Below are 13,780 nucleotides of genomic sequence, written 5' to 3' on the forward strand. Positions count from 1 at the left end.
CACAATGCTCCACTTACCGGTAGATAAAATAAACTAGCTCCTCTAACTAAAGAGTGCTTAAAGAGTTCGTGTGGCAAATACTCATTTAATGAGACTATAACACTTTCCCCTGACAGACAGTGACAAGCTGGAGACGACCCTTGAAGGGATGGGACAAAATAGACCAGGGAAAACACTGTCAGATATTAGCTTGGACTTTCAGGCCGCTGAAAGGTCTAAGTCTTTCATTCAACCCAAGGCAGTGCCTGAGCCAATGAGATAAAGGCCTCTGCATTCGTGAGAGCCAATCAGTAATACTCTGAAGAGACCCAGGGCAATTAATCTCTTTGGTGACATGAGCTTTAGAGGGATGGCCTGTTTAACTCCTGGTGGCGTACTAAGTCTGGATCGAAACCCCACTGTTTTCCTTTCATCTCATGGCTGAAAAGGAAAAAAAAAAGACGATCCCTGCAGCAGAGAGAACTTTTGAGGGGTTTTGTCTCCGTTTGAAATTGCACCTGTTCTTTCAAGCGCTAAAAAGACAAGCTCTGAATCATTTCATCAATCTTTTTTCTGTCAGAATAATTTATGCAAGGGGAGCATGCAGACACATATTACCTCTTTGTAGGTCCCTTTTTCCATTCCTCTGTGATGGCTTTCTAGTCTAACTGGCAGACCAACATGTCTACTCTCAAAACCCTGCAGATCAAAGCTAAGGAGACAGTTATGTTTCTCACATCCTTATCCAGTTCTGGATGTCACATTGGGTCCATCTCTTCAGTAGGTTGGAGATTCCAACAGCATTCACACACACTAACATTTTTTAAGCCTGAGGGACATAAGTGCCTTTATCATTCACTAAACTCTGCATAGTGTTGCCACTGGTCATTTGAGTTAAATCATGTGGGCAATGACACCAAGGTAAAGATTTCTAAAAGAAAAATCCTCTATGAAGAATCTTCTCAGTACTCAAAATCGGAATTTCAGATAGAGATTTGAGCCAAGCCTTTATTTGTCCCTGAACGCTGGAGTATATGTCACAACATATGGTTCCAAATTATATTGTAGGCAAGATTTATGTTGCGAAAATATGCACATATTGTTGTTCAATGTGTTCTCTGTCACAATTGCCAGGATTTATATGGGTGATGTCATTATGTCTCATTTTTCAGTGCAACACAACAGTGAAAATGCTAACGTGGACTACATGGAATAGAAGCAAATAAATGCTATTATAATTTGTAGTGCTTTGGTTACATCAAAAACAGTAGCTTTAAAACAATGACCCATTAAGCCTTATTTTATCTAAATCAGGTTGTAAATCAAGTATGTGACATTATTTTAAAAAAAATTATATTTTTCTTAACAGCTCGTTCTAATTTTTTTCATGTCTGTAGTTCATAAGATATGTGTTTCTATTTTCAAAGTCAACAAACAGTAAAAAGGTACTACAGAAAGAAACCAAAAAAATATTGGTGTTAAGTGTATAACACTGAACTCAGTTATTAATGATGATACATTGACCGCCCAAGAAGAAAGTAGTAACATCTGAGTATCCCATAAGGTAAAGCTTTATTTTGTGATTGTTAAGTGAAAGGGAAGGGGGACTAATAAACCTGGGCTAACAAAGACCGGGGGGACGTAGCAAACTGGAACCCAACCCAGAGGGTTAAAAGCATTCTAAGCAGAACTCTGTCTACCTGTAATTTGCCACAGTGGCTCAAAAAACAAAAAATATGGCATCATCAAGGTAGACATTTCTACTCTAGTTCTCACAAGTATTGTTACTACAGATTTTTGAAAGTAGAGTACTTTATATTAAGTGAGTTGTGCAGTTGTTACGTATAGCGTAGCTGACAGTCTCACTTTGCATATAATACATAATCAGTCCGTGTTTTACTGGAGATGGCTTAACTGTTCGTTCGTTCGTCGTCTTCCGCTTATCCAGGACCGGGTCGCGGGGGCAGCAGACTCAGCAGAGACGCCCAGACGTCCCTCTCTCCAGACACCTCCTCCAGCTCCTCCAGGGGGAGCCCAAGGCGTTCCCAGGCCAGCCGAGAGACATAGTCCCTCCAGCGTGTCCTGGGCCGTCCCCTGGGCCTCCTCCCGGTGGGACGTGCCTGGAACACCTCCCGAGGAAGGCGTCCAGGAGGCATCCGGTATAGATGCCCGAGCCACCTCAACTGGCTCCTCTCAATGTGGAGGAGCAGCGGCTCTACTCCGAGCTCCTCCCGGATGGCCGAGCTCCTCACCCTATCTCTAAGGGAGTCCCCAGCCACCCTACGGAGGAAGCTCATTTCAGCCGCTTGTATCCGTGATCTCGTTCTTTCGGTCATGACCCAAAGTTCATGGCCATAGGTGAGGGTAGGAACATAGACCGACCAGTAAATTGAGAGCTTTGCTTTTCGGCTCAGCTCTCTCTTCACCACAATGGACCAGCACAGCGCCCCCATTACTGTGGCAGCTGCACCGATCCGTCTGTCGATCTCCCGCTCCATTCTTCCCTCACTCGTGAACAAGACCCCGAGATACTTAAACTCCTCCACTTGAGGCAGGAACTCCCCTCCAACCTGAAGAGGACAAGCCACCATTTTCCGGTCGAGTACCATGGCCTCGGACTTGGAGGAGCTGATCCTCATCCCAGCCGCTTCACACTCGGCTGCGAACCGCCACAGCGCATGCTGTAGGTCTTGGCTAGAGGGGGCCAGCAGGACCACGTCATCCGCAAAAAGAAGAGACGAAATCCACTGGTCCCCAAACCAGACCCCCTCCGGCCCTTGGCTGCGTCTAGAAATCCTGTCCATAAAAGTTATGAACAGGACCGGCGACAAAGGGCAGCCCTGCCGGAGTCCAACATGCACTGGGAACAGGTCCGACTTAGTGCCGGCAATGCGGACCAAACTTCTGCTCCGCTCGTACAGGGACCGGATCGCCCCTAATAAAGGGCCCCCGATTCCATACTCCTGGAGCACCCCCCACAGGGCATCACGAGGGACACAGTCAAATGCCTTCTCCAGGTCCACAAAACACATGTGAACCGGTTGGGCAAACTCCCATGAACCCTCGAGCACCCTGTAGAGGGTATAGAGCTGGTCCAGTGTTCCACGGCTGGGACGAAAACCACACTGTTCCTCCTGAAGCCGAGGTTCGACTATCGGTCGGACTCTCCTCTCCAATACCCTGGCGTAGGCCTTACCAGGGAGGCTGAGGAGTGTGATCCCCCTGTAGTTGGAACACACCCTCCGGTCCCCCTTCTTATAAAGGGGGACCACCACCCCAGTCTGCCAGTCCAGAGGCACTGTCCCCGACCGCCACGCAATGTTGAAGAGGCGTGTCAACCATGACAGCCCTACAACATCCAGACACTTGAGGTACTCAGGGCGGATCTCATCCACCCCCGAAGCCTTGCCACCGCGGAGCTTTTTAACCACCTTGGTGACTTCAGCCTGGGTGATGAAAGAGTCCAACCCCGAGTCCCCAGCCTCTGTTTCCACCACGGAATGCGTGATGGCAGGATTGAGGAGATCCTCGAAGTACTCCTTCCACCGCCCGATAATGTCCTCAGTCGAGGTCAGCAGTCTCCCGCCCCCACTATAAACAGTGTTAGCAAAGCACTGCTTCCCCCTCCTGAGGCGCCGGATGGTTTGCCAGAATCGCTTCGAGGCCAACCGGTAGTCCTTCTCCATGGCCTCACCGAACTCTTCCCAGGCCCGCGTTTTTGCCTCTGCCACAGCCCGGGCCGCAGCACGCTTGGCCTCACGGTACCCGTCAGCCGCCTCAGGAGTCCCACAAGCCAAACACAGCCGATAGGACTCCTTCTTCAGCTTAACTGCATCCCTTACTGCCGGTGTCCACCACCGGGTTCTGGGATTGCCGCCACGACAGGCACCGCAGACCTTACGGCCGCAGCTATGGGCAGCAGCATCGACAATAGGTGCAGAGAACATGGTCCACTCGGACTCTATGTCTCCAACATCCCCCGGGATCTGGTCGAAGCTCTCCCGGAGGTGGGAGTTGAATACATCCCTGGCCGAGGGCTCCGCCAGGCGTTCCCAGCAGACCCTCACTATGCGCTTGGGCCTGCCGAGTCTGTCCGGCTTTCTCCTCCAGCGGATCCAACTCACCACCAGGTGATGATCAGTGGACAGCTCAGCCCCTCTCTTCACCCGAGTGTCCAAAACATGCGGCCGAAGGTCTGATGATACGACAACAAAGTCGATCATCGACCTCCTGCCTAGGGTGTCCTGGTGCCAAGTGCACTGATGGACACCCTTATGTTTGAACATGGTGTTCGTTATGGACAATCCGTGACTAGCACAGAAGTCCAATAACAAAACACCACTCGGATTCAGATCGGGGAGGCCATTCCTCCCGATCACGCCTCTCCAGGTGTCACTGTCGTTCCCCACGTGGGCGTTGAAGTCCCCCAGCAGAATAATGGAGTCCCCGGGAGGGGCACTATCCAGCACCCCCGACAGGGACGCCAAGAAGGCAGGGTACTCTGCACTACCACTCGGCCCGTAGGCTGAAATGATAGTCAGAGACCTCTTCCCAACCCGAAGGCGCAGGGATACAACCCTCTCATCCACTGGGGTAAACCCCAACACGAGACGGCTGAGCTGGGGGGCAACAAGCAAACCCACACCAGCCCGCCGCCTCTCCCCGTGGGCCACTCCAGAGTAGAAGAGAGTCCAACCCCTCTCAAGGAGATGGGTTCCAGAGCCCACGCTGTGCGTGGAGGCGAGCCCGACTATTTCTAGTCGATATCTCTCGACCTCCTGCACAAGCTCAGGCTCCTTACCCCCCAGCGAGGTGACATTCCACGTCCCTAGAGCCAGCCTAAGCATCCGGGGATCGGGCCGTTGAGGTCTCCACCTTCGTCCGCCACCCAATCTTCTTTGCACCGGTCCCTCACGGTTCCCCCTGCAGGTGGTGGGTCCACTGGGGGATGGCCTCGCGTCTCTCGTTCGGGCTTGGCCCGGCCGGGTCCCGCGAGGAGCAACCCGGCCACCAGGCGCTCTCCGACGAGTCCCGACCCCAGGCCTGGCTCCAGGATGGGACCCCGGCTCCGCCGTACCGGGCGACGTCACGTGCCTCGATATTGTGTTTTTCACACTGTTTTACTGGAGATGGCTTAACTGCTTCACTTTAATGTAACTGTCACAATGTTATTCAGAAGACATACAGGAATTAGTCACAAAACTTAAACTCTATATGCCAACCAGGCTCAGTTATAGTCGCATTTAGGGGTGTTCTACTGACAGCTCGCTAGCCTGAAGAAACTCTGTGGGGATTTATACTTGAAGCTGATGGTGTTGCAGTATCCTTAAAAAACACAGGGGGCAGTACATTATATGACCAATGGAAATGTAGTATAAGAGAGAAGAAACGCTTGACATCACACACCAAAAATGGCTGGGTGCACTGTTGCAAAAACAATGTTTCTTCTCAACGAGATTCCGTTTCTTGCAAAGTTTGAGATTCATACAAGTAAAGAAATGAAGAGGAATAAGCTCTTTGACCTCTTTGTAAACAATCTAAAACTTTACCTAGATATTTTCAGACTTAACAACAAAAAAGCTGTAGAAACCTGGACTGTTAATGCATACAATCTAACTTTGTAACTAGCATTCATTTTTCTCTACCCTTTTGTTTGTTGTTTTTCTTTTCTGTTACTCTTTTTGTGCTGTTCATGAAGAATTGATTTATTTGTATGTTAAATGTTTGCACCTTCAACTTTGTTTATTCTGAATCTAGTGCAGTGCGGTCAGTCCTTGGCAAGTTACAAAAACGACCTGCATCACGACAGGCCGCAGCTCGACTGGGCGCAGAGCCCGCACTCATGTTCAGGGACGATTCCGTCGCTGTTGATGCTCATACCCTTGCACCCTTTTCAATGTGTCAAGTAAAAACTTTGCTTTATTTTTCCTATGACATCATTTGGAACTAAAACATCTGTTCAAACTTATGCTAAACATATGATGGGTGGAAACAAAGTAGAAATACTGATGCAATATGTCATTCATTTGGCACAGGCACTTAGGAAAAAAAGTTGCTACTCCAGAAAGTTGCTACTTTTATGGGTAAAGCTGCATAAAAAGATCCCTGCAGAAATTTTATCGTGAGACACATAAAAAGTAAAAGTCAGAAAAAAACAATACATTTTCATATATGTGAAAAGATATGCAAATCTTGGGTTGTGTACAATGTGAAACATGTATTGTTCTCTGATGAGTCCACCTTTACTGTTTTCCCCACATCCGGGAGGGATACGGTGTTGTGAAGCCCAGAGAAGCGTACCACCCAGACTGTTGCATGTCCAGATTGAAGCATGAGGGTGGATCAGTGATGGTTTGGGCTGCCATATCATCGCATTCCCTTGGCCCAATACTTGTGCTAGATGCGCGCGTCACTGCCAAGGACTACATAACCATTCTTGAGGACCATGTGCATCCAATGCTTCAAACATTGTATCCTGAAGGCGGTGCCTTGTATCAGGATGACAATGCACCAATACACATGGCAAGACTGGTGAAAGATTGGTTTGATGAACATGAAAGTGAAGTTGAACATCTCCCTTGGCCTGCACAGTCACCAGATCTAAATATTATTGAGCCACTTTGGGGTGTTTTGGAGGAGCGAGTCAGGAAATGTTTTCCTCCACCAGTATCACGTAGTGACCTGGCCACTATACTGCAAGAAGAATGGCTTAAAATCCCTCTGACCACTGTGCAGGACTTGTATATGTCATTCCCAAGATGAATTGATGCTGTATTGGCCGCAAAAGGAGGCCCTACACCATACTAATAAATTTCTGTGGTCTAAAACCAGGTGTTTCAGTTTCATTGTCCAACCCCTGTATGTCCTCATCACTCGCCCTGGGTTGTTGCTTCCAATAAAGCTAAAAATTCAGTTGTTTGATATTACACCAGCTGTTTTTAAAGAGTGAGTTTAATTGTTGTCTTGACCTGTTTACTTTCACTTCTCACCCATTTTAATTTATAGAAAATTTTTGGGAAAAGAGTGCTTATTCCATCCTATCCAGTATTGTCACACTTCCATTGAACATATGCCCATGATTTAGCAGTCAAGCTCTGCTTGTACAATCAATATGCAACACCATCTTCTTATATGGTGATGATCTTTCTGTTTTGAGAGGTATTTTAAAATTACTTTTCTGCTTTGAAATTATTGATTTTAATTAGAATTGTATACTTAAAATGTTAGAGTTTAAATTGTGCACAAATTTGCTCCTTTCATTTATTTAAAAAGGCAATAAGCTTGTTTACACAATCTAACATGAATATACGTATCAATCAGCTCTACTGTTTATTGTTATACTTAACAGTATGTTTTCATAATGTTTTTTAATATGCTGTATATTGTTTTGTTTTTTTACTATGACTGACCTTACATGCAAATGTTGTGCACAGGTCTTTATTATTGTACTGTAGACGGGAGTCATTATGTATGCAGCTGGGATATTCAAACTCAAAAATGTCTTCTCAAGATAAGTGTGGTGACTAACAACAATCTAGCAGAGTTCCTAAGTGGATGAAGCAATGTTTTGATGGGACCAAGCCCCCTGATAACCAAGCATAACAGATCTGTCTGGTCTATTTGTCCATCTTAGCAGAGTGCATAATCCTACATGTCTCATAGCCAAGGAAGCCTCAGTATCAGTTTGATTTATGAAAAAGAATGTGACAGAGGGGGTAATGGAGCAGTCATCTTCTCTTTATGCATTCAAGCTGCATAGTTTGCACCACTTGGTACCTATCAGGCTTTTCTTCACAAACATTCTATTCTAGACAAGGCCTCTAACAAAAAATGGTCATCACCATTGGAACTAAACGTACGTGATCATGTTACTTAAATGTCTTCTCCGAGCAAATTTTTTTTTGATAGAAAACTAATTTAAATGAACAGGAACAATTTAAATGAACACACATCTAAAATTCTGATGCGTTTAGTAGGTCAAAACAACGAAATTGAGGATTCTCACGCTGAGCTACCTTGCACCACTGTAGGATAAACAAAAAAATAACAAGGCATGTAATAAGGTATTCTCTAAAAATAGAGATATGATAAATGAAGTGGTTTGTGATTTTTGTTTTCATTACCGTCCACAAAAATGCTTTTTTCTTTGTTTGCTTGTTTGTTTTGTTGAAAATATGCCTAAATGTTGCACTGCTGATGTTTTGGGAACATTAAAGGATAGTGTGAATATAAATAACCCAGAATCAGATTCAGCTTTATTGCCAAGTTTGTACAGACAAACATGGAATTTGACTCTGGTACACTTTGCTCTCAATAATAAAGAATATAATTTTAAATGTACATATATGCACAATTGACTTTACAATAGAATATAATATGGGATCAGTCCAAATATGCATGGTGTTGTTCTGGAACTCTGACTGCCAAGTGTTCATCAGAGAAACAGCCGGTGGAAGAAACTGTCTCTGTGGCATCTGGTTTTAGCAGACAGCGCTCTTTAGCGCCAACCTGAAGGTAAAAAGCCTTTCTGAACCTAGACCTGTATAAGTCCTGGACAGCGTGAAGGTCAGGCCTAATGATTCTCTCTGCAGACCTGATTTTTCGTTGCAGTCTGGGCCTGCCCTGTTTTGTGGATGAGCCAAACCACACTGAGATGGAAGAAGACAAGACAGACTGAATTATGGCAGTGTAGAAGATGACCCGCAGCTCCTGTGGAAGGCTGTACTTATTGAGTGGCCTCAGGAGGTACAGTCTCTGCTGGGCCTACTTCCAAACATTGTCTTTGTGTGAGGAACATCTCAGGTTTCGAGAAATGGTGGTTCCTAGGAACTGGAAGTGGTCAACAGTGTTGGGATGATGAGGGGGGTATGTGGGAGTGGTGTACTCCAAAGGTTTACCATCATCTCTAAAGCTTTGAGTGGGTTAAGTTCCAGGTGATTGTGACCACACCAGTGTACCAGCCAATCCACCTCATGTCTGTATGCGGACTCATCACTGTCCTGGATCAGTCCAGTAACAATGGTGTCATCTGCAAACTTCAGAGGTTTTACAGAGGGATCTGCCGAGGTGCAGTCATTTGTGTAAAAAGAGAGAGGAGGAGTGGGGAGAAAACACACCCCTAGGAGGCACTGGTGCTGATGGTTCTTGTGCAGGAGAAGATGTTCCCCAGTCTCACCTGCCGCTGCCGGTCCTTCAGGAAGCTGGTGATCCACTGACAGGTGGAGACTGGGACTTTGAGCTGGATGAGCTTCTGATGGAGGATGTCTGGGTTGATAGTGTTGAAGGCCGAGCTGAAGTCCACAAACAGGATCCCGATGTACATCCCTGGGCATCTTCTGTTGACCTGTTTGCCCGGTAGGCAAACCTGAGGGGGGTTCAGCAGGAGGCTTGTGATGTCCTTCGGGTGCTTCAATACCAGTCGCTTAAAGGATTTCATGACCATAGATGTCAGGGTGACAGGCCTTTAGTCATTTAATCCTGCGATGGTGGGTTTCTTGGATACTGGGATGATGGTGGAGCGTTTGAAGCAGGATGGAACCTCATACAGATCCAGTTACTTGTGGAAGATCTCATTGAAGATACAGGGGTTGGACAATGAAACTGAAACACCTGTCATTTTAGTGTGGGAGGTTTCATGGCTAAATTGGACCAGCCTGGTTCAATTAGCAGGGTACGAGCACAGTTTTGCTCACAATATTGAAATGCACACAAAATTATGGGTGACATACCAGAGTTCAAAAGATGACAAATTGTTGGTGCACGTCTTGCTGGCGCATCTGTGACCAAGACAGCAAGTCTTTGTGATGTATCAAGAGCCACAGTATCCAGGGTAATGTCAGCATACCACCAAGAAGGACTAACCACATCCAACAGAATTAACTGTGGACGCAAGAGGAAGCCGTCTGAAAGGGATGTTCGGGTGCTAACCCGGATTGTATCCAAAAAACATAAAACCATGGCTGCCCACATCACAGCAGAATTAAATGTGCACCTCAACTCTCCTATTTCCACCAGAACTGTCCGTCGGGAGCTCCACAGGATCAATATACACGGCCGGGCTGCTATAGCCAAGCCTTTGGTCACTCATGCCAATGCCAAACGTCAGTTTCAATGGTGTAAGGAGCGCAAATCTTAGGTTGTGGACAATGTGAAACGTGTATTGTTCTCTGATGAGTCTACCTTTACTGTTTTCCCCACATCCGGGAGAGTTACGGATGTGAAGCCCAAAGAAGCATACCACCCAGACTGTCGCATGTCCAGAGTGAAGCATGGATCAGTGATGGTTTGGGCTTCCATATCATGGCATTACCTTGGCTTAATAATTGTGCTAGATGGGCACGTCACTGCCAAGGACTACCGAACCATTCTTGAGGACCATGTGCATCCAATGGTTCAAACATTGTATCCTGAAGGCGGTGCCGTGTGTCAGGATGACAATGCACCAATACACACAGCAAGACTGATGAAAGATTGGTTTGATGAACATGAAAGTGAATTTGAACATCTCCCATGGCCTGCACAGTCACCAGGTCTTAATATTATTGAGCCACTTTGGGGTGTTTTGGAGGAGCGAGTCAGGAAACGTTTTCCTCCACCAGTATCACGTAGTGACCTGGCCACTATCCTGCAAGAAGAATGGCTTAAAATCCCTCTGACCACTGTGCAGGACTTGTATATGTCATTCCCAAGACGAATTGACACTGTATTGGCAGCAAAAGGAGGCCCTACACCATACTAATAAATTATTGTGGTCTAAAACCAGGTGTTTCAGTTTCATTGTCCAACCCCTGTAGGTGCCAGTTGGTCGGCGCAGGCTCTCAGGCATAATGGGGAGACATTATCACGTCCTGATGCCTTTTTTTTATTTCAGGCGATGAAAGATCTTAAGAACCAATCAATATTTGTCACTTCTTATGCTGCAAGCAATCCATTAAGTTATGCTCAAAATGAACATTAAAAAAAAAAGGGACAAACGGACGAGTAGAGAGGGAGCTGCACTACCTGGAATAAGTAGTGCTTGGCTCTTATCTGGCTAGGTAACAGCTATGTTATCTTAAATATTTGTTTACATTCGCTTTATTCAGTCCTATTATATTGAACGATGAGTGACAATAATCATTCCCAGGCCATTCCTATTAGATTTGTAGCAGTAAAGGATAGAGTTTAGGAGCATGCTCTAAATGCCACCGCACCAATGGGTGACTCAACTGTGTTGTTTGTTTATATTAGCATCCGTCAATAAAAATGATTAATTAAAATATTTACGAATCCTCTAAACATAAAGATAGTGACAGAAAAGGAATTTATTTGCTAACATCTGCAAAACAATCAAACTGTTAGAACAATTACTACTAATGACACAACATACCAATCTGGATCAACCAGGCTGTTGCTGCTTATTGAGCTACTCAGTCAATTTAATCTTCCTGGTTTTATGGCTCCTGCACCCCCTCATGTGTCCAGACACCAGCACTTTAACATATTTATAATTGATCCCAGTCTGTCTTTGAAAACAAATCCTTGCAAATCCTGGTTATAGTTCTCTTCATTGTTCACTTATTAGCAGAAAGCCATCATGCTGCCTTGTGTATAGCTAGGCTGTAGTTATTGCTCCCACTACACTGGTAGTACAGTATATACAATAGGTAGATTGATGGATTATCTATTCAATATAGAGAAGCCAAAATTAAAAAAACATTGTGTAGAAAAACTAAGTACACCCAACAATATATAAAATACCTGAAATACTTGTTTCTATTTGTATGGCTATCAGTTAGCTGTCCAAAGAACAGTGATCCAGAATTCATGTGGTTCATTCAGATGCGACTTTCCAAGCCTAAGTTATGCAGCCTATGTTTTGCATAGAAGAGAGAGTTTTTCCTGGAAACAGTTACCCTGACATGTTATGCACAATCTGTACAGTCTGAGATGTACAGTCATATTCAATAAAATAGACAATTTTTAGAAATTTGTTTATTTCAGTGACTAAATTCACATAGTGCTGCTTGCAGCTATTAAAAACAACATTTAAGATTAGAATATTACGTCAATAAAAAAGTACATTTTTAATACAGAAACATGGGTTTAATGAAGAAAATGTTTAATACCTTCTTAATGGTTGTAATTTTCAAAGAGTGCTTTTAATCTGACAAACAAGTCTTGTCTTAACCCATATTGTAATTTATTGAATATGACTGTAGTTTTTGCTTTTTCTGAGCACTGCCCACACTGATCTTGGGGTGAATTTGGTAGTCCACTCCAGGGAGTGGCAACTGTTTCTTAAAATGTTTCACTTAAGCACAGTCATTTTAATTGTACAATTAGCAACAATTCATGTTTTTTTGTGGCCAGTATATTTTAGGGTTTTAAATCTTATATATTCTGAGACACAAAAAACACTTTAAAGAAACAATGCGCTGCTGCTGTGTTTGTGCAGCATAGTGCAGAGAAACGTGTGGGACATGTCTCTCAAGCTTTATTTATCAAATATGTCTGAACGTTTTTGTCAGCAAATTCCTATAAAATCAGTATTGGGTGACACGTGGTGTAATAGACAACCGACATATGGAGGCTATTTGTCCTCATAATATCTGAGGTTTGAATCTCTAGTACAGGACCTTTTTCAGCATGTATTCTAACCTTCTCTCTCTGCTCTTTTCCTATCTGTAAGCTTTGAAAATTGTTATATCTTTCCATTAACTCTCCATATGCATCATTAAGTGTTGTTGTTGTCTTTCAATCATCAGTTAGAGTTTTATTGCTAAAATCACAACAGGAATCTTTCTTTCACACTCAGCCACTGAGCCAGACCTCAGTCAACACTGATACAAAGGGGGGAGTTACCACTCTGTCCTCTGGACTCTACACTGGGAATGCTCCCAAACAACAGCCAGGTTGAATGAAAGTTATAGTAAAAGAGGTTTCTTAAAAAATTTTACTTTCTCATAGTCAAAACATGACTTTTGTACATTCCTGATGAGTTTTTGCTTTGGCATTGTGTTAACACACACCTATATATATATTCCCCTTGGACTCTCTCCTCTGCACCTGTCCCGGGTCCAGGGGGGCAGGTCTATGGCTCCTCACACTCACTATTGCATATTTTTATGGAGAAACCTTGTATACACACACATGCATGCTCACACTCAGACCCACAGGTGTTTGGATTCAGGTGTTAACAGATACACAAATGTTCTATACTGAGCCGCATTTACCACTAAATACATCTTGGATTGATAAATACTGTGGACTTTTTGGTAAAAAAGCTGGTAATATGAACAATTCTGCAGGTGTAGAAGCAAGCAGGGTGTTATCTTGTATTCTCTTGACCCTTCTTTCTTTCCTCCATTCTATTCTCCTTCTCCCCTTTTCCTTTTTGCCCCCCCTTTCTATCTTCTGTGCTTCCTTTTTTTTCCTTTTCATTTCTGTCTCCATGTCGTAACAACTGAAATAATCCCAAAGCAATTTCTAATAAAGTTTCCTTTCTAAATATCAAGCAGAGCTTTAAAGCGTTAGCTGTAATGCTCCACTTGTGAAAGTAAATCTTTTGGGCTTTTCTTGGCACTCAGACAATAATTCTGAGTGCTACTCTGCCAGACAGGACACGGTTAAAAAAAACCAAAAAAACAACACACACAGAAACACACCTATACTGTCCAGACCACTATGGTCTTTCCCAAATCTCAATGAAGCAGTAGGGATGTGATTGGTTTTTCACCACAATGAGTCATTTATTAGTTTTAGTCATAAATGTGTTAGCGCAGAGGCTTTAGACAGCAAAATGACTCATTGGTGTGTACAT

Source organism: Girardinichthys multiradiatus, chromosome 7, assembly GCF_021462225.1.
Source record: "Girardinichthys multiradiatus isolate DD_20200921_A chromosome 7, DD_fGirMul_XY1, whole genome shotgun sequence".
NCBI classification, from domain to species: domain Eukaryota; kingdom Metazoa; phylum Chordata; class Actinopteri; order Cyprinodontiformes; family Goodeidae; genus Girardinichthys; species Girardinichthys multiradiatus.